Raw genomic sequence first — 25,585 nt, 5'->3', positions numbered from 1 at the left:
TCATTACTCTGTAATGTCGAAACTGCAAATACAATCGAATTTAAATCTAGAAGTGTGATAATCGATTAAATATGCCATGATATGTAAGTTCCACTTTAGAGTGTACGGTAATTTAAGGTACTTCCAGAGCCGGTATACAGGAATTTTCAGAGAAAATTTAGTGAAATTATTTGTCACACACGCATTTGCTGATCTCGACGAACTGATTCGAATGGTATATGGATGTTATGTTCTTCCAGCATTCAGCTGTAAGCAGTTTAAAACAATATAATTTAAAAAAATCTGCCATCATTTGGTTTACATATGTCATATTCGAACGATTATGTTGCCAAAAACAAGCCGTGCTAAAATCGGTCCGAGGCAAATTGTCATGAAAAAGAATGCTGTACACAGTCTTTTTGGTACTTAGAAACAATTTTATGTAACAGAATAAAAAATCGTGTTTTCCGTTGCTCCCAAGCATTGCTTTGTCATACAGCGCTCAAAACTCCTACTGCTGGAATAGGGGGAAAAGTCGTTTACACAAAAATTTCGATATCTCCGTTAAAAATGGACGGATTTTAACAATCTATGGCTTGTTGAATAGGTATTATCGTGCGGAATCTAAGTCTGAAAACATATTCTGTTTTCAAGGTCAATTGTGACAGATACTGGCCATTTTGACATAAAATTTCGAATAACTCAAAAAGCTAACATCCGATCTCAAAACCATTCAATAGCGTTTTGAGTGACGGGGAGACCTTTCATTTGCGACTAGTTTGATCGAAATCGGTCCAGCCATCTCTGATATCTCGATCTCTTAGTTGACAACACACACACATACACACACACTCACACACACAGACATTTGCTCAGTTCGTCGAGCTGAATCGATTGGTATATGTCATTCGGCCCTCCGGGCCTCGGAAAAATTTTCGAAAGTTTGAGCGAATTCTATACCTATTTTTTATATATATAAAAAAAGGTAAAAACACATGCGGATTGATAAAAAAAAGGTATCATCTCACTACTAGGTGGATGAGGCACGGTTTTTTTATTTCAATGAATTTCATGTCATGGAATCTTAGACACAATATTAAATGTTCTTCCACGTAAATTTGCGTGAACTGCGACGCTCCATTTATGTGCATCTAATAAGATGTAAAATCACAGGGATTTTTTTAAGTGTGTACTCATCGATTTAGAAAAATCTCATATATTGTGAAACCTTTTTAAAATATTAAACATTCCCAATTTATGCAAGTTTACCTTATATGAAATTGGGTTGTCGAAGGGGGCACTCGTCCCGAGCGCAATGTTTTGACGGGGGTGGCAAATCAATCCTTGGGACCTTTTTTTTTGTTCGTTCATGTCATCTTTCCGGAGATGGAGTTCAGCTTTTTTTTCTCACTAAACCAACGTTGGGGGCGTCAAATCTTATTTCGCACCGGGCGCCTTTGTACGCCACTGTATGAAATGTACCAAAATTTAGCTGGAACATAGTTAAAGCTATTTAAAATGTAGGTCATTTGAATTTAAATTCATATTGATTTTCCTCTGTATAATTTCAATATTGATTCATCTTAATATTATGCCCATTATTAAGACTATACTGAAAGAAAACGCCAGCCGCATTTTGAATGAAATTTCATTCAATGCGATAAAGATCTGAGAATTCCGACTATTGAATGATAGAACAATCTGCATGATCATATGATCTATATTCAGTGAGTTTTACTTCTTATATGTGTGATTACCATTCATATATTATATGACTGTCAGTTACGTTTGAAAAGTTAGTGAACTGTGTGTTAATCATCATGAATCAGACTGAATGTATGTTACCCATTGTCATTTTAATCCCTGAGAAGAGTTTATTCCTAATAATGAATTATAGAACAGTTCGAATAATTTTATGATGAGCGAAAATCGAGTTTCATACTCATTTCTTCTGATTTTCTTCCATCATTTATATGATTGGCATAAATATATGGAATTGTATTACAATTGTATGTAAAATTGATAAGATCGAAATGAATTTGTTATATGATATTCCCGTGACAAAAATCTTTCCATGCATGTATTATTTTCATTTTGCAGTGTTTTACAATCGAACACAGAAGAATTTCTTTTTTCGAAATGTGAATGAAACTTTGATGAATGTTGATGGAAAAATAACATAGCATGATTTTATTATTGATTATCAGTGCATTTCCTCCAATTGTTAAAATATTTGTGGATAACTTGTCAGAAAAGTCAATGACAGAATGTAAACGAAACGCGTTTTTTAACCGAAGTTATACGATTAAGGTTTTTATTTAATACGTATTGTGGTGGTAATACGAAATCAGTAATTAAGATTGGTGCTCGATGGAAATATTGGAAAACCAGGTGTCAGAGTACTTTGGTGAGTATTCAGTGAAATAAGAGTCTGTAGTAGATTTAGAATTCACGTGATGTAAGGGCAATTTCTGCTTTAGACAAACAATTATTGTGGCCAATTCTATTTTTCTAGGATTGTATATTGCCCCCTTAATTTAATAAATTCAAAACCTTTTTGAATCCGTATATCGTATCAATTATATTTAATTGTATATACTATCTTAAACAATCAGTTTGATAAGAGGAGACTTGCTCCGACCTCCGACCCTTATGTTTAATAGAAAATCGAGCCAAATTACTGAATCGAAATGAATGATGACGCTTTTTGAAGAAAAAAAACTCAGATTTAATCAGTAGAATTAAACATGCTCAAAATTTAACAAGAAAGTTTTCATTCTACCATGGATCTACTGCATACTCTTGGAATGGATCAAATCTGAGTTTTTTTCTTTTTACAAGCGTCTTTTTCCAGGATTGATATGGAGATGGAAACCAACAAATCTCTGTAACTATATTGCAATGCAGAACTTGATCATCTGCATACTTTGCTGTAGATTTTTAGTGTACAAGTCAATCATGTTCTTACTATCAATCAATTTTATTGTAAATAAAAATATTATTTTAAATAATCTGGGAAATTTTTTTTAAAATCATTACTTTCACAGACAATAAATTCCACAGCGGAAATAAGTGATTCTCGATCGGAACTATTCGGTTAAATACAATTTATTGTATTTTGATGACAAAATATATTTTTCACAGTGCAATATGTTTTTCTTATGTTGGTTTCTGCTGCTAAATGGTGAATATATTCAATCTTTACACTTGATTCTTTTCCGAAAAATTTTTTTTTTTTTTTATTTAATAACGTATTATAAGGCACATTGCGTTAAGCTATAAGATGCCGAGGGCATATGTTTAAACTACTTAAACTAGATTTTTTTTTATTTTCACATCATATGAGCTTTGGGAGATCTAGTCTTCAACGGGTGGTCGGCAGTGGCTGGCTGGATCTTGTACGCTGGAGTAAACTGGCATGACGTTGGTACGTATCACTGTTGGTCGCATCTTTTCGTTCGTGTGGGTCCGCGGAAAACACCCCCGACTACGGGGAGGCGGCTGATGGCCCGCATAATCATCGACTTGAGCGGCTCTCCGTGGTGGTGAATTTTGTGGAAGAGAAGGAAAGAAACAGAGAGAAGTTTATGTTGTTGAAAAAGGTGGTAAGGGAGCGAAACTACTTAGGTCAGCGATAAGATCTAATTAGTTGACATCGAGATGGTGAAGAGACGGGGACGGGGGAGCAAAAAATTCCCGAAAAATTGTTGAGGGGAAAAATTAAGCCTTTAATTGTTACGATACTTAACAACCTACACACTTCATTGTAAATAGTTTGTGTACAATCCATTGAATACCCTGACGAAAATTAGTACGATAACTCAACCGACTCCCGCATAGTTTATACGGAATATTGAAATGTCTACTTATGTTCAATGGAAAAGTTTCAATGAATATGTTACAATAAGTCTTATGGTTTCTCTGCAACATTGTCTCAGGTGTCTAAGTGGTATATGTGAAAACCTTGCTCCCGGCATCTTAAAACTAAAGCAGAGTGCCTCATTAAATATATTATTTTTATTACCATGGAGTGGGAAGGCAAGTTTCTTGAAACATTATCAACTATTCAACCAATTGTCTACAGTTTTTTTAGTCAAGGGCAAGAAGCCAGAAGAAACTATCTTTGATCTGCATACATACGACCAATTTTGCGACATGTTTTGCAGTTCGGAATTTATTTCAAAGAAAAATAGCACGCTCGGTAATTTCTGGTGTAATCAGTGTAAGTGGATTCACATAAATTCGGCAACAAATCATTCGATTATTATGAACCGTTTTATCAACAACAAAAATACGACCAACTTCAAAAAGCAGATCAAAACATGAAAAAACTGTCGTCGTAATGGTTAGAAGCAAAGCCTTCCAGATGAATCGGGTGATAGTGCTGATCGATTTGAAATATATTAATTATAATTATAATAACACGTATGCGAAAATAAACAAAATTTAAATTTGAACAAATATATTTTTATTTTTGTTGAATAAATGATTTTTATCTTCAGTGTTATTTGTATCTTCTTCTTCTTCTTTCAATGATATTGTTTTTATTAATTCAGTGAAAATGTTTTTAAAAGAATCCAAATCCATTAAAGGAAAACAAATTGCAGCTTCAACCAATTCTATTCATTAAATTAACTTTTTTATGACTTTGTTACTGTTTCAATAAAATAAATTGAAATTGCCCAAACTTAATTATTCGTACAATATTTCATAGTTTTATTAGGCATCCTGCGGCTCCAGCCCAAAACACTCTTGCGAATAATCTTATCAATTTTTGTAAACTATAGTATACACCAAAATCCGTTCCAACATCTTGGTTGACGAAAGTGTGTGGAACATTCTTCGTTATATTTTGCTTATCAAATCTGATCATTTCCACCTTTGTTAGGAGCACTTACATATCAGTTCATCGATTTTGAAAAATATCCATATACTGTGATACCTTTTTGACACTTTGACCAGTTCTTATTCATACTCATTGAACTCCAATGCAATTGTAAAAAACCTGTTTTAATCCACCTAGTGGTGTAATGATGCCTTTCTCATATCAATCATACTTTCATATGTAATACTGCGATTCTTGAAAGAATAACCGAAATCGGTTTGTTTGACCATCTACTGATAAAAACTATCAATTGGAAAAGATTTGAGGTCGATTCAGAAAATTTTTAAGGTTTTTCCCCATTTTCAGTGATGGTATACAATTTTTAACCCACTTTACCCTATAGTCATATCTGAGAAAAGTTAGTGCAATTATTTTCACATTTTTTTGCACATTTTACCCCATAATTCCGGAACTGGAAGTCGGATCCAAATAATATTCAGAATTTTTTTATGGGACCACAAGACCTTTCATTTGAATCTTAGTTTATGAAAATCGGTTTAGCCATCTCCGAGAAAAGTTAGTGCAAAAAAACGTTACATACACACATACGCACATACACACACACACATACACACACAGACATTTTGCGTACTCGACGAACTGAGTCGAATGGTATATGACACTCGGCCCTCAGGGCCTCGGTTCAAAAATCGGTTTTCACAGTGATTGCATAACCTTTCTATATGAGAAAGGCAAAAATTAAACTGTCATAGAAATGTTTTAAAATGGAAGTGGAGAATAATTAAAACTTTTTTTAATTGTAGGTCATTTGCATTTTAATTTATTTTCATTTCCAGCTGTACAATTTCAATATTATTTCTTCTTAATATCATCCGCATTATAAGGACTCCGTAATACATAGAACTACATGAAAATCTCCTTAATATCATCCGACGATTGGTGTAGATTAAATTCATTCGGTTTATGGTATGCGATTATATGTGCGAACATCATACGCACTACAAAATGAATAGTATTTCCTATATGGCTGCGTTGATGATAAATTTTTAAACGAAAATCATCTACATTTTGGATTCATTCAATTTATAAGTGTATGTGCTTAAAAACAAATTTTCAATGATATTCATACAAATAAATTTGTTTTTGACAGAGGGGAAATTGAATGGCCGACTTATTAAAACCATCTGAAAATCGTTATGGGGATCGGATGAAGCAAAAACCATTCAGCTTGTGGCCGGTAAATTCTTTCAGTGTACGTAATACAAAACTCCAGGACAATCTTCTCGATATCATACGATGATTGGTGTTGAATAAATTCATTCGATTTTGATGAATAATTTCGAAACATCAATATCAATCATCAATATTTACAAATGTATGTATATCAAATCATTTTTACATGATGTTCATATGAATCAGTTTGTTTTGCCACCGGGGTGAATTGAACGGTAGATTTATTCGAATCAACTGAAAATCGTTATTGGGCTCGAATGAAATAAAAACAACATTCAGTTTGAGCACAGAAATCATACTGCAGACAACAGATGACACAATGTTGCCAACAATTAACCTTTTTCTATTTTATGATTTTGATTTTCATTTCAGTTAGGTTTTTATAAAAATTCCTCGTAATTTGGAATGAACGTAATTTGTATGAGCGTATTCGTATGATGCGCAAAAGTTCGATGGTCTTCGAACGATAAGCCATAGCAAGATTAGTTCCCAAATCGACAGCTGTTCGCTCCAGTATCGCGGTCGAACAAATCATTCTCCAAAGGTGCAGTTGTCGAATTTACCATCGTGACTAATCGGATAACTGACTGGAAGCTAGAAGCTGTGTACACTAAGGTCTTTTTTTTTTAACGCGGGGGAAAGGTACCGCACAAAAAAAACCGCTAAAAATAACACGTAACTTCGGGAATCCGCTTAAAAATAACGGGGAATTTTGGAAATCCGCGTAACGTGATCGTAGAACCATCCATGCAAATAATCGGCTGCGGAGTCTGTTGAAACAGAAGGCCAAATTCGACAAAAGGAATGTATTACCAAGGCTTTGCTTGTATAACATTCCGAGTGGAAATATTATTTTCCGTACTATTTTTGGCGCAAGACAAAAAATGGACATTTTCGCTCCTGCCTCCCCTACCATTTAAACATTGGGAAAGTTTCTGGTTTCTCGTGAAGCGGTGTGTTCAGAAATATCTCTTGATTTACTTCTCAATCTTTCAATTTCGATGATAACGATGATATCCATGGATAGCCTGATTATTATTCATAAATAAATGATATTAGCAAAAAATAGTTGATTCTTTTTTTTCGCCTCGAACAGTCATCGGGCGCGGTTCGCTTTTTCGAGCGCTCCGCAAGTAATTTATATTTATTTATTTTTTGACGCGTAGCCTACGTCGCGCGCGGGCTTTTTTCATAGCCTTTCGAACAAATTTTATCTAGAATAATGAAGTGCGGTGTAAAATCGTGTGTTAATATTGACGATCGCTTCCTTTGGAAATGCGAATTCTGTGGAAAATCGTACCATTCAGCCTGCATCGGCGTGCAGCGGCATCAAGAAAATTTTATTCTGGCATTTATGGTACCAGTGTGTGCCGACTGTCAACATTTAATAAGGACAGGAGCTGAAACTCTAAAACTACTTCATCTACAGGAGCAACTTCTAAAGCACACAAAAAATCAAACGGAAACGTATCACCGGACCACTGCAGACATGAAAACCCATTACCTGGAAATATTCGACAGTGTCGAGCGCTTGCTCATCGACGTGAAGCAGTCATTGTCCAGTATCAGCAGAAACGACCACAACATTTGCGGTAAAGTAGGTCAGCGCATGCAGTCATTCGAGGCCTCGTTACACAGTGCCATAAAAAACGTTAGCGATTTTAGTAAAGTCAATGACCAGCACATCAAGGAAATGAGCGAACGGCTTCTTCGCCTCGAAGAAAAATTCTTACGACCTACCAAATCTGAAGTCCCCGCAATAATACCTAACACTATTCTGGAAGAATTGAGAGATGAAGTCAAAGCAATATCGACTTCAATCTCCAGTATCGGAACCAAAGACCAAAATACCAAACCTAAGTCTCTAGCTGAAGAACTCAAAGAGAAGGAAATTCAAACCTGCGACAGTGGCTGGCGCTTCATTGGAAGTAATAAAATCTGGAAACGAGACTGGAGTGAGTATGATAAGAAACAGCGCACTCGACGGCTGCAAGAAAAACAAGCTGAAAAAGCAAACCTCAGACGAAAACATCGGAAGCGGAAACAACAAAATAATACAAATTACAGTATACGCAGTAAAAACAACAACTACACCAACAACAGCAAACACGACAACAACAACAACAACAACAACAACAACAACAGCAACAACAACAGCAGCAGCAACAACAACAACAACAACGACAATAATGTGCACTACAATAGCAACTTGAACACTAATAGTAACAATACCTGCCACAACAATAACAATAATATGTCATTACAATATACCTTACCCTTGGACAAGGACTTACTAGCAGCTGCACGGGTTCAATTCTCCGGACATCCAGGTGCAGATATTGCCTCAAAATTCATAAATTTCCAAAAAGGTGAAACCATCAACCCTTACAAAGGAACAAGAAGTATTCAAAACAACACTACTCCGGTCTTAGGAAGTAATGACATCGAAGCTGCACCATCCACTAACTATGTGAACACATCTTCAATATCACAGAACATAAATACATCTACAGTATCACAGGACATGAGTACAGACAGCCAATTCGAAATTGATCCAATGCGTCCTCCAATTGTACGTCTTACTTCACAATCTGCAAATGGCGACGAACGCTTCTTGAAAGCAAGACTTCGTGACCCGAAAATAATGCACGTCGTCCGTCTGTATTTGTCATACATGAAAAATCAACAATCTACAGTTTGCATCGAGGGTATGACACCAACTAGTATAAAAATGCTATTAGCATCAGAAGGCCTTCCAACAACACCTGACCACCTTCTACGAATCTTCATCGAAGTGCATCAGGAATATGGAATGAAACCTAAGGAAGCGCAGGCCGACCTGGACTCTTATGGGAAATTTTTGACAAGTGAACACATCCGCCGACTCCAACTAATCCGGGAAGCCGAACACAATTTTACAAGGCCGAATTTTCGGAAATAACGACACCCTCTGACGAAGGAATAGAAACAGGAATTAGTAATGTAAGTATTCCAGAATTCTCAAAAACTTCTTCGCTTCATAGATAAAATGTGACTGAAATTTTGGTCTATTGCCAAAATTTCAACCGCATGAAAAGCCCGGCCAAAATGAAAGAAATTCATCAAAATTTAATAACCTCCTCTTTCGACGTAATCCTTGGAACTGAAAGCAGCTGGGATGAAAGTGTTAGAAGCGAAGAAGTATTTGGAAATAATTTTAACGTATTCCGGCACGACCGAAATTTATCTCTCTGTCAGAAAAAATCTGGAGGTGGAGTCCTCATAGCCATAAACTCTTGCTTTACTTCTGAAGAAATTATTACTCCTAAATATAAAGAATTTGAGCATGTATGGGCCAAAGTCTCAATATTGGGAGAAGAACATATTTACTGCTCTGTCTACTTCCCACCCGAAAATGCGAACAAATTCTCTTTTGAATTATTCTTTCAATCTTTAGACACAATTATTTCGAATATGGAACCCGAAATAAAGCTACATATTTTTGGCGACTTCAATCAACGTAATGCGGACTTCATTTCTGACATTGAAAATGAATCAATCTTACTCCCAGTCGTTGGAGAAAACGAAACATTGCACTACTTTTTCGACAAAATTTCTAATTTTGGCCTACATCAAGTAAACTCCGTAAAAAATCAACAAAATGCATATTTAGACCTTCTTTTCACAAATTGCACAGAAGACTTTTGTGTGAACGCATCAAACCTGCCATTATGGAAAAATGAAGCATTTCACACTGCAATTGAATATTCATTATTTACACACAATGCATCCCTTCCCTACGACTTGGAATATGAGGAAGTGCCGGAATACAATAAAATTGACTTTGAAGAAGTCAAGTGTAGACTAAGTATAATAAATTGGCGGAACATACTGAGTACAGAAGGAAATGTCGACGTCGAAGTAAACAAATTTTATCACATTATAAACAAAATATTAGCCGAAACTTTGCCCATGAAAAGAAGAAGAAAAAATCATAACAGCAAATTACCTGTATGGTTCAATTCACAACTAAAACATTTGAAAAATAGGAAACAAAAAGCACACAAAACTTACAAACAAGAAAAAAGTGACGCTCATCTTCAAAATTACTTAAATCTATGCAATCAACTCAAAATAGCCATTAACACAGCACACGAAGAATACAACCGCAAAATTGAAAACGAAATAAAGACTTGCCCTAAGAACTTTTTTAACTACACAAAAACTAAACTAAAAAGCAACAATTTTCCATCTCAAATGCACCTCGACGAACATGTAGGGAAAAATAGTACAGAAATCTGCAATCAATTTGCAAATTTTTTCCAAGAAGTATATACATCTTATTCAGAAACTGACCGTGACCGTGAATACTTCTCTTTCATACCTGCATTTTCTAGCTCCATCTCTGTAAACTATCTCTCAGAACATGACATTTCGACAGCACTGAAAAACTTAGACGCCTCAAAAGGGCCTGGACCTGACAGTATACCACCAATATTTTTAAAAAATCTTGCTGAAGAACTTACACTACCACTACAACTACTTTTTAACTTATCACTTAATAAATGTACTTTTCCTAAAGCATGGAAATCTTCCTTTCTTGTACCAATATTTAAATCTGGTGCAAAATCTAACATTCGGAACTACCGTGGAATAGCCATTATCTCATGCGTTCCAAAATTATTTGAAAAAATTGTAAACGAAAAACTTTTTCATCAACTTAAAAATGTAATAACAAACAAACAACATGGCTTTTTTAAAGGCCGCTCAACTACAACAAATCTTTTAGAATTTATGACATTCACTCTGAATGCAATGGACGCCGGCAACTACGTAGAAACTCTTTACACTGACTTTAGCAAAGCCTTCGACCGTATTGACATACATTTACTTCTACACAAACTACAAAAATATGGCATAAAACATACTTTTCTTGAATGGCTCAAATCATACTTAACGAATCGTGTACAGGTAGTCCGCTTCCAAAACATTCTGTCTGAACCAATTAATGTAACATCTGGCGTACCTCAGGGTTCTCACTTAGGGCCTCTCCTTTTCATTTTTCATATAAACGACATTTCCTTCATACTCAAAAATCTGAAAGTGCTTATATATGCAGACGACATGAAACTCTTCATGGAAATAAAAAAAAGGCGGGTGAGTAATGTCAGAGACATAACTGGATGTCGTGAATACGAAAAAACTGACACGCTCCCATCACTTTTCCGAATATCAGTTAGTTGATTGATTGTATGAATTGTGCAAGCTTTCCTCTTTTTCACTAGTAGAATTTGAAGCGATACACCTACATTAAAGTACAGTTTAGTTACATTAAACAGCTACTATTCTACAGCTATATATTCCAAACTTGAAACAATTCCTTTTTAATTTGCTAATATAGGAAGCTAGGTACGACAAATTTGTAGTTTATTTTTATTGAAGCTATGAAGTTCGAAGATATCTGATTCTTCTCGAAATTTCAGTACGAGACAATTGCAATGGCCTGGTCTGAAATGTATCTACGATCTTCGGTATGCAAGAGTGATTCTAATAATAATAATAATAATGATAATAATAATAATAATAATAATAATAATAATAATAATGATAATAATAATAATAATAATAATGATAATACAGATTGATCTGTATATATGGCAAGCCTGTTTCGCAAGGCATATTTTCACACGACCCCATACTAGTATAAAGATGTGTTCAACATCATCATTTTCGCTTTCGCATTGCCTTTCGTAATTGAATGTGTTAGTGACGGTACAAATCTGCTTTTCTACCTGTCTTCGGAGCCATCGTTCTGACGGTGTCTCGTACGTACAGAGTAGCTGCTTTAACTTAAATGACGCTATTTCTCACATCACATTTCCTTTTATACGTGCTAGTGGTAGCACGGTAAGACGTCCCATTTGTTAGAATTCCTTTCCTATACGCAGAACGGGAAACAGTGAAACGATATAAAAGAGAGAGTTAGCAGAGCGGCAGCCAGTAATACTGAATGGGTCGTCGAGCTGTGGAGGAACAATTAAGGGCAAGGCAAAGTCCCGCTCAAACCGTGCTGGTCTGAAGTGCCCAGTTGGCGGCAGAATCCATCGTTTGCCTCGGAAGGGGAACTACGCCGAGCGTGTCGGTGCCGGTGCACCGGTCTATCTGGCGGCAGTGATGGAGTACTTGGTTGCCGAAGTGTTGGAGTTGACCGGTAACGCTGCCCATGACAACGAAAACGAAAATCATCCCTCGCCATCTGCAGCTGGCCATCCGTTGAAAACCCCGTCCTTTTCAGGATGACCACATCACTGTGATAAAGAAATATTTAGAATTGCTTTAAGTTTAGCCAGTTCTGATACGCCTGGAAAGTAGAATGCGCAAATCAAGTGGAAACATTTGTTCTAACAATTTTTGTTTTCGGCCGCATACTAAAGTACTCGCGACAAAAATACATATTGATCTGTGGCAACTCTGTTTCGCACGGCATATTTGTAAACTAGTATAAAGATGTGTTCAAAATCATCACTTTCGCTTTCGCATTGCCGTTCGTAATTGAATGTGTTAGTGACGGTGCAAATTATTTTAACTCCCATCTTGATGAATCTTTTGGTAGGAAATATTGAGATCTGAGATGGTTCTCGTGTGTGTCTTGTTTCGGTAATGGGCCTTGCTGGACTTTTTGGCTGCCTTTTTCGGTGGCATTGTGCTGACGGTTAGGGATGTCGGAAATTTCGAATTACTCGATTATTTAATAATCGAGTATAATTTTGAAACTAATCGATTGTAATTTATTCGACTATCTGGGTTACTAATCGATTACTCGATTATTCATTCGATTATTACTATGAGAATTTTTTAATTATTCGATTAGCTCAATAATCGAATATTAGTTTTGAGCTAATCGATTGAATATTACTCGATTATCTGGGTTATTAATCGATTACTCGATTAATCGATCGATATTACGACATCCCTACTGACGGTGTCTCGTGCATTCATATCGGGAAACAATGAGACGACAGGTCCTCGATGTTGCTGTCGTGTGTCTTGTTTCGGGAAGAGTTGCTCAGCAAATGATAGGAAAAGTGAACCATTCAACTTTTATATGGATGCTCTTGTATAGATACAGACATCTCGCGTTCTGATTGGCTGGTGCTGTCATGGGTTAAATCAAACAGGTTTTTCAATAGTGTACTATTGAAAAACTTCAATATTGTTGTAATACACGTTCAAGTTGAATATTTTCGATTCTATTGGTAGTTAGATTATATAAATCCTTCTACAGATCACTGAGCTATGAGCTTTCAAAATACGAGAAAGGCAAACGCGCCATATGAATTATCCTCTTTGATACTCGTTTATACCAAACATTTCAGAAAAGTTTAATTGTGAACTATTTAAGAATATGTCACACAACTGAAAGTTTTATCATAAAATTGTGATCATATTTCCGATGGCATGTAGCAAGAATTATGTTGATTCATTAGATATAACATGAGATATTCACGATCAAAAACTTATCACTCTCTCAGAGGGTAAATTTTGAAAAGGCGCCCCATAGTAAAGTAAGTCGTATTCACGACAAAATATCAACGACGCTGTAATATTCCAGAACGAAATCAATCTATTCTACATTTGGTGCTGCAAAAGTCTACTCCAACTTAATGTAAAAAAATGTAACTCAATAACTTTCAGTAGGAAAAATGAAACTATACCCACAAACATACATCTAGGAAATCAACTTGTAGAAAAATGTAAAATTGTAAGAGATTTAGGCGTAATCTTAGACTCCAAGCTCACTTTTGTGGAACACTACAATACCATAATCAATAAAGCAAATAGCATGCTGGGCTTTATTAAACGCTTCAGTCATAACTTTCAGGACCCATACACAATAAAATTATTATACACTACATATGTCAGACCTATTTTGGAATATTGCAGCCTAGTATGGAATCCATATAATATTATTCACGAAGAACGCATCGAATCTATTCAAAAACAATTTCTTTTATATGCACTTCGTAAATTAAACTGGACAGCATTTCCTCTACCATCATATGATGCACGCTGCATGCTCATCAATTTACAAACACTTAAAGAACGCCGCGACCTTGCAATGCTTTATTTTATCAGCGACATTATTTCTCAACGCATTCAATCACCTTCTTTATTATCGCAACTAAATTTTTATACACCTAGCCGTCAATTACGAACCAGGAAATTATTTTTAGAAAGAAACACTAGAACAAATTATGCAAAATACAGGCCAGTCAATCGAATAATGCGCCATTACAATCAATACTGCGAACATCTTGATCTTACTATGTCAAAAAATCAAATCAAATCTCAGCTTTGTCGTAGAAATAATGCGTAGTATGTAAGTGAACATTGTAAACAATGTATATGTAGTCTACATTTGCTTGACGAAATAAATAAATAAATAAATTTAAATAAATTTAAAATGTAAACTATCAACAGTGAACTGGTTTCGAGGGGTCGTATTTTGATGGTACATAGAAAACCGTCGATCACTTTATCACGAGTTTATCTTCGGTATCAATTCGATAAACACAAGACATTTTAGAAAAATTAACTACGCTACAATAATTTCGTGTTCGCTCCTTATGTAAGGATTTGTGTCCCGAAACACCAAACTAAATGCTCAGTAATATAAAAGAAGCGCCTCCGATTCTGATTGGTAGCGCCATGATAAAAAAAACTTTCCCCGTCAGAAAAATTTCCTAAACGACAGCGTCATTTTGACGTTTTTTTTTTTGAAAAATTTCCCATTCTGTTCAATTAGATCCCTGCGGTGCCCGAGAGCGAACAACGCGTTACTGCTGCGGCTGCTGATGCTGCTGCTGCCGTTCCTCCGAGTTCCGACGCCACCGCCACCGCCACCATACCGGCACCGTATGACCACGGACGAGGGCGCACACGGTTCTTGATGAAAGCGAGCCGCTCTCGTTTTCAGGTCCACTCATAATTTCTTTGTTTTTAATTATTGGTTATATGATCGGATTGAATTATAGACTCGTTCATAAAATGTTCCTGACTTGTCCCGCTGTGTAGAACCGAATCTCCGTTTCCCGGTTGCTTTGTTTTACCACCGATTCATAAGTCAAGCGTTGAAGTCATGCTGCGGGACTGCGGTTTTCTGTGGTTCGGTTTCTGCTTGGGATCAGCAGTCGCGATCGGTTCACCGGCACAGCGCCTTCGAGATTCGGAGGTAGCTTCTCTAATCACGAAAATGATTTTTCTAAAATATTAGGAAGCCATGGAAGCAATTTGGCGGCAGAGCGGTGGGGCTAATATCGCTCGGTTACCGGGCCCAGCAGGTCACTTGGCTACATGTATATTAGGGCAATAAAACCGAGAATGTGATGGCTTGAAAGGGAGCCAAATAGCACTCAACCGTCATTTGTTGAAATGCTACCCGCAAACAAGGAAAATCGAAATGTGCGCTGAAACTAAACCTCTAGGCGGCCTCTAGGATTCGGGCATTGAAGTTGTTGGCGTAGAGAACGGAAAGGTAAACGGCCTACTGTAATTAAGAATTATTAGATTGAAAATGGAAGAAAACAGCGGTTATGTTCTTGTTAGCGGTAAGACGGGTCGTGTTTCAGTAGGATAGTTCGGAATTCAAGCATCTGTTTTATGTTTTGGATTTGATATTGATCCAAGTAAATAATTGTGTGGCAATCGTGCATTCAATCTGGTGTCGATTATCAAAGGAAAACGATTATATAGACAAGACACTAACGATCTTTTTTCGTCGCAAAACTCGCTTCTCCAATAAACTGGCAACACTACTGTTCCTATCACCATATTCAAATGTCAAACAAAAAAAACAAATTTTCGACCAGTCTTGGAATGGAATTCGATAAGGGATTCGAATCTTCTGCCATAACTGTCACAAACTGAGTAGAATCTCCTGTAACGTGGAGGTTCTAATTCAAATGTTTGTTGCGATTTGATTGGAGAACGAAGTGCACTCGCCGGATGCTTGGTCGATGCTGGGTTTGTTTTGTTTTTAGTTTGAATGTTTTACAAAAAGCTTTTGAAAAAAAATGATCTTTTCAGTTCAAAAATTGACAAATCGCGAATATAAAAAGTGCGTTTGATTCACCGGAGTGTGAAGTAGCCTAGACGTTCCAACCATCTCTAGATAAAGCATCTGTAATGCAGTACTTAAAAATAATAATCACATCATAGTTACGTGAAAAGTTATGTGAATATTTTCCACCCAACTCTTCACGTAGGTTTTAATGGACTGGCATTTAGAAGCGTAATCCAGTAAGAGTGACGTGTTTCATACATAAATTGTACTGTAGTGTTCATATCACATTTACCTACCAGTTCATATTAAATTTGGAAGCCAGTGAAATGCAATTTTAAATATTGGTTGAAGTCACATGGAGATTGACTCAGATTTCCATATAAATAAATAGGATTCTTACCAAAAAAAAATAAACATTTATTTCATTAAAAAAGTATAGAAGATCAATAGCTGAAAAAATTTCATTTCATTTTAGAATCTTACAGATTTTGTCAAAGCAATATAAAAAATGATGTGAAAAAAGGTGGGTGGGTAATGTCAGACATATAACTGGATGACGTGGGTACGAATAAAACTGGCACACTTCCGCATATCAGCTTGTTGATCGATTGTGTGAATTGTGTAAGCTTTCCCCTTCTTTCTTTGAAACGACGCACCTACACTAAAGTGCGGATTAGTTACATCATACATTCTGACACACAATTAAATATTACAAAATAATTAGTATAGTTCTTCATGATAAAATAATGGTAATTCAGAAAAGAACTTTTTACGAAAGTGTTCGTTGAGTTCTAACTCCGATGGAGGCCGCTGACTTCCGTCATCTATTTCCAGGACAACAGGTCACTTGGATGCGATACTGATACGGTTGGCGTAGGTATAGCGTTCACAACCGATTATAATCTTGGGAAGTATGAAATTTATGTACGACTTTCTGCATTGAACTTTTTAGCAAAGTTGCGCAAGCAAGCTTCGAACAAATCCAATATTTTTTTAATCGTATCCGTCCACCATCATATAAAAATGTTCGGAAAGAAAAAGGATATGTCTACCTTACGCCAAAAACTTCTATATTCAAAATCAAACAAAAAAATTCCTCGACTTTACTGTAGATGTAATGAACAATAAAATGTCTGACACTACTTGCGCACCCTGAAGTCAACAAAAGAGATTCAAACCAATACATAAAAAATCCAATTGAAAAAAGTCGAGAAAAGTATGAGAAAATTTTCAAATAGAAATTTGTCGGACTGCAAACCTTCATTATACTGATTATTTTAACTTCCGATTTGCATAGTTCAACAGATGAGTAATTGTAATGGCTGATTTTGTGTAATGTTCCCCATCGGTGTCCACTTTTCGTTGTATTTTGCTTGAATGCAAATGACCAGCAGCTAGATGACGGATTCGCTCTTTTTCGAAGTGAAAATCGTACTGCGAATATCTCACAGCAGAACTGATTCCTGTGCAAGTTTGCAGCCTTTTCACAAATGGGTGGTCTATAAGGCCACAAAAAGCCACATACAGAATTTTTATTTTATTTTATTTCAGATTTGCATATTTCAGTGAAAGAAACTATCAAAATACTGTATGCATTTCATTTTAGGCATTCAGAAGGATCAAATTGTGGAATACTCTACGATAATAAACACTGTCCGGAGCGTTTTGCTCAAACGCGAAGCAGTCAAATGCTGGCTTTACTCGCACTCGCTTGGTGCGAATTTCGCATTGCAAAAAGTGCACAAAACTTATCAAATTATTGTAGATTTGCACTAAACTGAAGATTTTTATCTTCGATTTGCAAAGAAGTAATAAGTACTATAAAGAGTTCTTATGATAACATTTAGGCCATTAGAAGGGCTGATTTTGTATAATGTTCCCCATTGTTGTTCTCTTTTCGTTGTATTTTGCTACAGTTCTAACGACCAGCAGCAGGATGACACAATCGTTCTTGTTTGAAACAAAACTGGCTCTGTGAATATCCCGTAGCAGAACTGTTTAATGTGATTGATTCAATTCTGAACTGAATTCTTGATAATGGAGCTGAAACTGAGCTCTGGACCTGAACCAGTCGGAATGATGCGCAGGCTAGAATGAACGAAATATATCAATATATGAATATATGAAATAGCATCAATATATGAATTTATGAAATGGCGCCATGGGTTTTCTTCTTTGAAACTGTGATTAAGTCTAGAAACTGAAAATGTTATTATAAATTGATGACATGTAACAAAAATTATGTTGATACGTTAGATCCAGCAAGAAAAACCCACGATCAAAAATTTATCACTCTCTCAGAGGGTAAATTTTGAAAAAAAGCGCCCCATAGTAAAGTAAGTCGACAACAATATGTGAAATAAAACGTACAATAAAATGCAATTGTTTTTGAATTAATATCAAATTTTAATTGAATAATAAAACCTTTAACTCATAATCTGATTCACTGTGTGGCTCAGGGAAGCAATTCACGCATGTACTTACCGGAAATACTGTCACTTGAGCGCACGATTCGGGTGAGCCCTGTGGCAAGGATTCAATGCAAACTTTGTAGCACTAATTATTGAATAATTACTCTCAGTAAACGCAGCATTTGTCTAAATCATTCGATGGTTCGTTGGAATCTAAGATCATCTTATGTGCTGCCGATGTCAAATGTGCTTCAGAATCGTTTAGAATCGTACACACGTCGTCGGTAATATCGGTAATTTGTGATTATCGAATATGGGGATTTTAGTGTAAAACTTTGTAAAATCAGCACATTTTTTGAAAAACTACAATCAATTTACAGCTCAGACCAAGTCTAGTAACTTTTTTTTAAATAAAATTTTCATTCTGGCCTTTTTGCGTAAAAGCTTTACGTGGCCGATTGGTTTACATTTTTGTTACTTAAAAAAATTTTTTTTTTCTATTGGATCTCGTTGTCACCCTTTTTCTAGGGGGAGATGAGTTTCCATTTCCATCCAACGAGGATCGGGGGTCACTTTGTCCGCGGCTTATCTCATCATCTATTGCTTCATCGTCGGTGTTTTGTGTGTGATTTCCGTTTTCTTTTCGTTTTCCTTGTTGATCGTAGTCTTGGGCTCGTTGAAAGTTGCTGTAGATGCGCCTTGTTGTACATTGGTTGCAGTTGCTGGTTGGTTGGAGGGTAAGTTGTTAACTGCAGCTGGTGTACTATGTTCTATAAGGGATACTGAGGATGCTTCATTGTTGTTGGTGGCTGCCACAGATGTACTGGGGTTGCTTGAGGTTGGTGTGAAGGAAGCACCGTTGTCCTTTGGTGTGGTTGTCTACTTGTCCAGTTTATCACATGGCTTACCGTAGTGAACAGTTTTTTGGCAATATTGACATGTGGCCATCTGATTGTCATAGGTAATGAGTAATTTGCACGGAATTCTTGTATCTTGAACGAAAATCACATAAGAAGGTATAGCCTTCTTCAAGTGTATGCGTAATAAACGTACGCCATTTAGAATACCGGGGAAAAAGTTCTTCCAATTTTCTATTCTGATAAAGAGAATCTCTCCGTATTGCGACATAGTTTTGCGAATATAAGAGTCGGTGACGCTTTAGGAAAGATCATGCACACGCATTTCTATAGCACTATCTTCCATATATACCGGAATGTTGTACTTAATGTTCTCGTGCTCCACATAGTGCACATTGTTATTGTCTTTTGCGAATTGAATTGCATCCAACTCTTTATAAACCTGGATGTAAACAACATTATTTGTCTTATTGCATTGAAGTAAATGCACACGTTCAATGTCAAGATGCATTTGCTCCTTAAGCAAACCTTCAAGTTCTCGTATCGAAGGTCGAATTTTGCACTGTCTGAAGTCAACAAAAATTGTATTCTTTCGTGTCGGCGGTAGCTTTTGTTCGTTTGGTTCACTCATTTCGAGGTCGTTGTATTGTTCACTACACAATACTGTACTTGGTTTCTTCCGTTCCGAACGTAAGCGGTTTTGTTATATCGACTGAGTTGGATGAGGTGTGAAAGCGAACTGAAATCTAGTAACTATTTTCGATTCATAAGTCGTATCATAAACAAAACCTATTTTATAAAAACGTTAAAGTAATTTCTATCCTACAACCTGATAAAACCCAGCAGAAACATCAAGCTATCGACCAATTAGCCTTCTTTCTTCTATCAGTAAACTTTTTGAAAAAAAGTTCTCATATAAACGAGAATTCAACTACCATATAAATCTCATATCTCATATAAACGAGAATTCAACTACCAGAGCAGTTTGGATTTCGTCATGGACATTCAACTTGTCAGAGTAACGAACATGATAAAAGCAAATAAATCTTCCGGGTCATCCACTGGAGTTGCTCTTCTAGACATAGAAAAGGTATTCGACAGTGTTTGGCACAAAGGTTTAATAGCAAAAATGTCTGATTTACACTTTCCTATTTATTTGATCAAAAAGATTCAAAATTATTTAATTGATCGTACTTTTCAGCTATCAGAATTGTAAATCTTTATTGCTACCCGTACGAGCCGGTGTTCTGCAGGGCTCAAGCGTAGCTCCAATCTTGTATAATATATTCTGAGCTTCCAAATCTACCCGTTGATTGTCAGAAATCGCTATCCTGTGACGACACAAGTCTGTTAGCCGCAGGAAGAAATCTAAGAGTGATCTGCAGTCGCCTACAAAGAAGTTTAAATATTTTCAGTGATTATCTGTCAAAATGGAAAATTAAACCAAATGCAACAAAAACGCAACTAATTATCTTTCCTCATAAGCCAAGAGCTTCGTTTCTTAAACCAAACAAAAACCATATTCTCAAATTGAATGGCTTGGAATTGACATGGTCTGATCAAGCTAAATACTTAGGTTTAACGTATGACAAAAAACTCACTTTCAAGGATCACATTGAAGGAATCCAGGCAAAGTGTAATGAATGTATTAAATGTTTATATCCTCTTATAAACAGAAATTCTAAGCTCTGTCTAAAAAACAAATTGTTAATTTATAAACAAATTTTCAGACCAGCCATGCTTTATGCAGTACCAATTTGGTCAAGTTGTTGTTCCACCAGGAAGAAAACGCTTCAAAGGATTCAGAATAAAATTCTGAAAATGATTTTGAAGCGTCCTCCCCGGTTTAGTACAAATGAGTTACACAGACTCACAAATATAGAACCATTAGATGTAACGTCACATAATATTATAAGCAAATTCCGACAAAAATCGATGCAATCTTCAATTGAATCGATTCGCTCTCTGTATTAGTTGGTAAGTTAGTATATAAGTTCCTTTTCTCCATTACACAATACAAGTAGGTTTAGAATTTTCCCAACACAAAAATCTCAGAATTGCGGAATGATGTCCTTATGGTAATAACCAAATCATGTATATCATAGGGCTGAAAAGTCACCACTTGTGGCTGAACATCCAATTGAAATCTTAATAATTTAATTTTAACTCATATTCCAATAAATAGTTATTTAAAAAAAACTGTTACATTGAATAGAAATAGGAAAGTTTGTTCGGACTTAATCTCACAAAATCTACAGATCCTGTTTACCCTGTAGTTTCAGAACCAGAAGTAGTATCCATAACAAATTTAGGAATTTCGTATGAAACTGTAATGCGTTCCTTTGAACATATAAGTTTGTGGAAATCGATTTGGCCATCTTGAAGGAAAGTGAGTAAGACCCTTTTGCAATTTCTAATCACCATTTCCAATTCTTCCGAACCGAATTCAGATGTCCGGTATAGCCGAAGTTGGTTTGTTTGCCAGCAACAAATATGATCTAAAAATTGGAACAGTTTTGAACCTAGTTAAACCTAAACTTGCTATCTCATGCTTTATTTCGATTAAACCAATTAGAACAAATCTAACAAACGAAGCGAACTTGCGTTTCTGTTACTTCTGCCTAAGTAAGTCAAGCTAAACAACATGAATCAGCAGCATTAAACTTGTAGTAGGATTATTATTTTTATTATTATTGTTATTGACATCATTACAGCACCGACACGGTACTACTGCACTACCGGATGTGAAAATTTAATATTTTTTCAAATAAATTTGAATTCATTTACATCCGTTTATTCTTTTGGTCGTACTGATCATAAAATAGCGATATTTTTTATCAACCGCAGCATCGTCTTTTAAAAATATTACACACCAGTAGCAGACATCTGACACCGTTTCGTTTTCTTCATAGCATGTACGAAATAGAACAAAGCACGCATCGTTTGTTTTGTGTTTTCTTCTTCTTTCGGTGTTGTACATATTGTCACTCTATATGGCGATTTGAAAACTTTGACACTTATCGCCGTGTAACTGCGGGACCGGAAGTCGGATCCGGATGAAATTTCACAGTAGCTTTGAAGATAATATGAGCTTTAATTCAAATCAAGACATGTGAAAATCGGTTCAAGCATAGCAGAGAAATCGAAGTGAGTTCTATTTTTTAAGTTTTTTTGCACCACTTTCGGTGCTTCCGGAACAGGTAGAGGGCGGACCAGTAGTACCGAATTATGTTTTCATGGCCACAAACTAACAAGCCCTGCAAACTAGAAGATTTTATCAGACAATTTTATGGGGTTTGTACCTGTTTTTGTCAATCGTTCGTGAAAAAAATCGAATCAAATTGGTAATTGTCCACTTATCACGCTTTAGTTCCGGAACCGGAAGTCGCATCTGAATAATAAGTTCTAGAAATTTTTAAGAAACTATAAGACCTTTCATTAGAATCTTAGTTTGTGAAAATCGGTTGAGATGTTTCAAAAAAAAAAATGAATGCACTCTTTTTCTCTAATTTTCACACCATGTAACTCCGAAACCGGAAGTAAGATCCAAATGAAATTCAACATTCATGCTGAAATCGACGCTATAACACCCGAGATGCTCGAAAAGGTAATGGGAAACGCAGAAAAAAGGAGGAATGGTAAAAAGGTGACTGCAATAAAAACTAGCGCCATCTATTTGTTGGGCCCGGGACTTTTCGGTCCATGTGTTATATCTGTCACATGAAAGCGCGTTTACAAAGTCAATCCATGAATTGCAGGTTGATAAGATATTAAAGCTGTCTGGTTTAACCCCGTGCCCTGTCTAGCCCCGGTTTTCCCTAATAATTTCATCAGATTCTGGAGGAAAGTGAGGGATGGTTTGAGTCCCATCATCACATTGATTATTGAATAAAAAACAAAGCGAAAAAATTTGCATCAGTTTTCGATATATTGTAGAAAAATTTGAAGAAAATCCTAGTTTCTGTAAAAACGCTCGCACTTTGGACTTGACATTCTTCATTAAATTCTGCACAGTTACTTTTGTGACTTTCCTGGTGGCAGCTGTCCAGTTTTTTTCAACTCCTGCATGTTTTGGAACACTGTACCTTTCTTCCGAATGTGCCGCTTGACAATTGCCCAATACCTTTCAATTGGCCGAACATCCGGGCAGTTCGGTGGGTTGATGTCCTTTTCCACGAATTGTACATTATTTTTTGACAACCACTGTAGAACGGAGTTGGCGTAGTGGGCTGAAGCCAAATCCGGCCAGAAGAGAGGAGGAGCCTTATGCTTTCTGTTCAGTGGCAGCATTCTCTTCTTCAAACATTCTTCCTCGTACACGTTGGCGTTAAATGTGCCCTTCGTGAAGAAAATCGACGACCGCAAACCATGGGTACAAATTGCTTGCCAGACCAACACCTTCTGCCCAAACTTTTCCATCGCCACCGTAGTGTCAGCGTCGTCCAGGTCCTGGTACACCGATTCCGTATAATATTGCGGTCCGGGCAGCGTTCGAGAGTCTTCCTTGGCGTTGGTTTCGTCGTCGATCAGGATGCATCCATCTTTATTCTGTAGAATCCGATTATACAGTTTTCGCGCTCTTGTTTTGGCCTGAATTTGCTGTACCAGGAATCTTTTCGGCACCTTCTGTTTCTTGTACGTCTTCAGGGAGCTCCGAACTTTGATCTGTTGAATCATCCAGATGGTGGTGTTGAACTGCTTGGCCAAATCCCGCGTCGACGCCGATGGGTTTTTCCTGATGTACTCAACCACTTTGAGGTCCCGGCCGGGCTAGCTGGGACCCGTTTTCCTAGCGGATCGGGGCAAATCCTTCATGGAAAGGGTCTTATCGAACTTCTCGATAATATTTTTGACACTGGTGTGGTGCACTTTCACCCGTTTTGCAATTTCGTTGTACGTGACACCACTTTCTGAGCACCAAGTGTGCAGAATTTTCTTTCGCGTTTCCGGATCAATTCGACTCATCATTGAAACGATAAACCGTACCGAAACCAATCGATTGCGCAGCTGTTTTTGACATGTAAACAAACATGTCACCGCAAAACACGCTGCAAAAAATTAAGCCATTTCAGAGTAATAACTGTTTGAATGTTGCTAACTACTTATCGATACACTCCTTAAATGAATTCAAACATAGTTTTCCGGGATCAGCTCATCAAACGTATTCCGAAAATACCGTATTATGTTGGTTTGTAATTTGTTAAAACTGAAAGTCGTCATATTGGAATTTAAAATGACTACCAAGCATTTGTGATATTGTGAAGATTTGTAGCAAATATAGTTTTACCGGAGATCGCCATCTTGAATTTTGAAATGATTTCAAACAGTTTACGATTTAATTATTTTTTACGTTTCGTCCTTGACTCATCACGAGTTTACGTTATTTGGGATTTACTTCCAAAAAAGAGTTACGTCAGTGGAAGTAACGCAAAAAAGTTTCCGTAAACAGAGGTTAGGAGGTAGTTTAAAAATGAAACTGTAAATGTCGATTACTGGTAATACTTCGAATCGATTTCTCTATGCAAGTGAAATCGTTCTCTTTCAGTATGTTTCAACTAAATATCTAAACACTAAATAACCTGAAAAAAATATTGTTCCGCATTCACTGACATTAGTGATCGTTACTGAATGAGATATGAAACCCACACATGTTTAAAATTTCCATGCAACATTGAATCTACCTAATCAAATCTTCGGGTTTTTTTTTCTCGCCGCAGTTTGCAACCCTAATCTACTCCACGCCTCTAAACACGGGTTTCGCTAAATCAAAGTCATTCCGGGTAAATTAGTTCGCCGAATCCATCGCCAGTGTGCGCTTCTAACCGTTTAACTTTCAAAAACGATTCCGTGATCGCTGCCGTTTATTGTATTTCGTTTTTTTTTTTGTTCGTTGATTCCTGAAACTCAGCCCTGGTCATTTGAGTAGTTTCTGCGGAGAAGGAACCAAAAAAAAAACAATCGCTACATAGTCCGTGCAGTCCATTGTTTTGCTTGACGATGGCAGCCAACCAACAAAAAAAAACAGCCAAACGCCACCGAGACCACCTCGAGCCACGCCACCGAATTTCGGACCGGGAGCATCGGACAAACCTTTGCCGCTGGTCCTCAAAACGGTGTCGGCACGGTGAGAACCTGAGAACCGTCCACTGCAAAGCTGCAAGGCAAAACTATGTTGTTTGTTAATGAGCAATTAATTATAGATTATGAGTAGTGATTT

Source organism: Malaya genurostris, chromosome 2, assembly GCF_030247185.1.
Source record: "Malaya genurostris strain Urasoe2022 chromosome 2, Malgen_1.1, whole genome shotgun sequence".
Taxonomy (NCBI): Eukaryota; Metazoa; Arthropoda; class Insecta; order Diptera; family Culicidae; genus Malaya; species Malaya genurostris.
The sequence above is the reverse complement of the archived record's forward strand: the minus strand, read 5'-3'. Positions refer to the sequence as shown.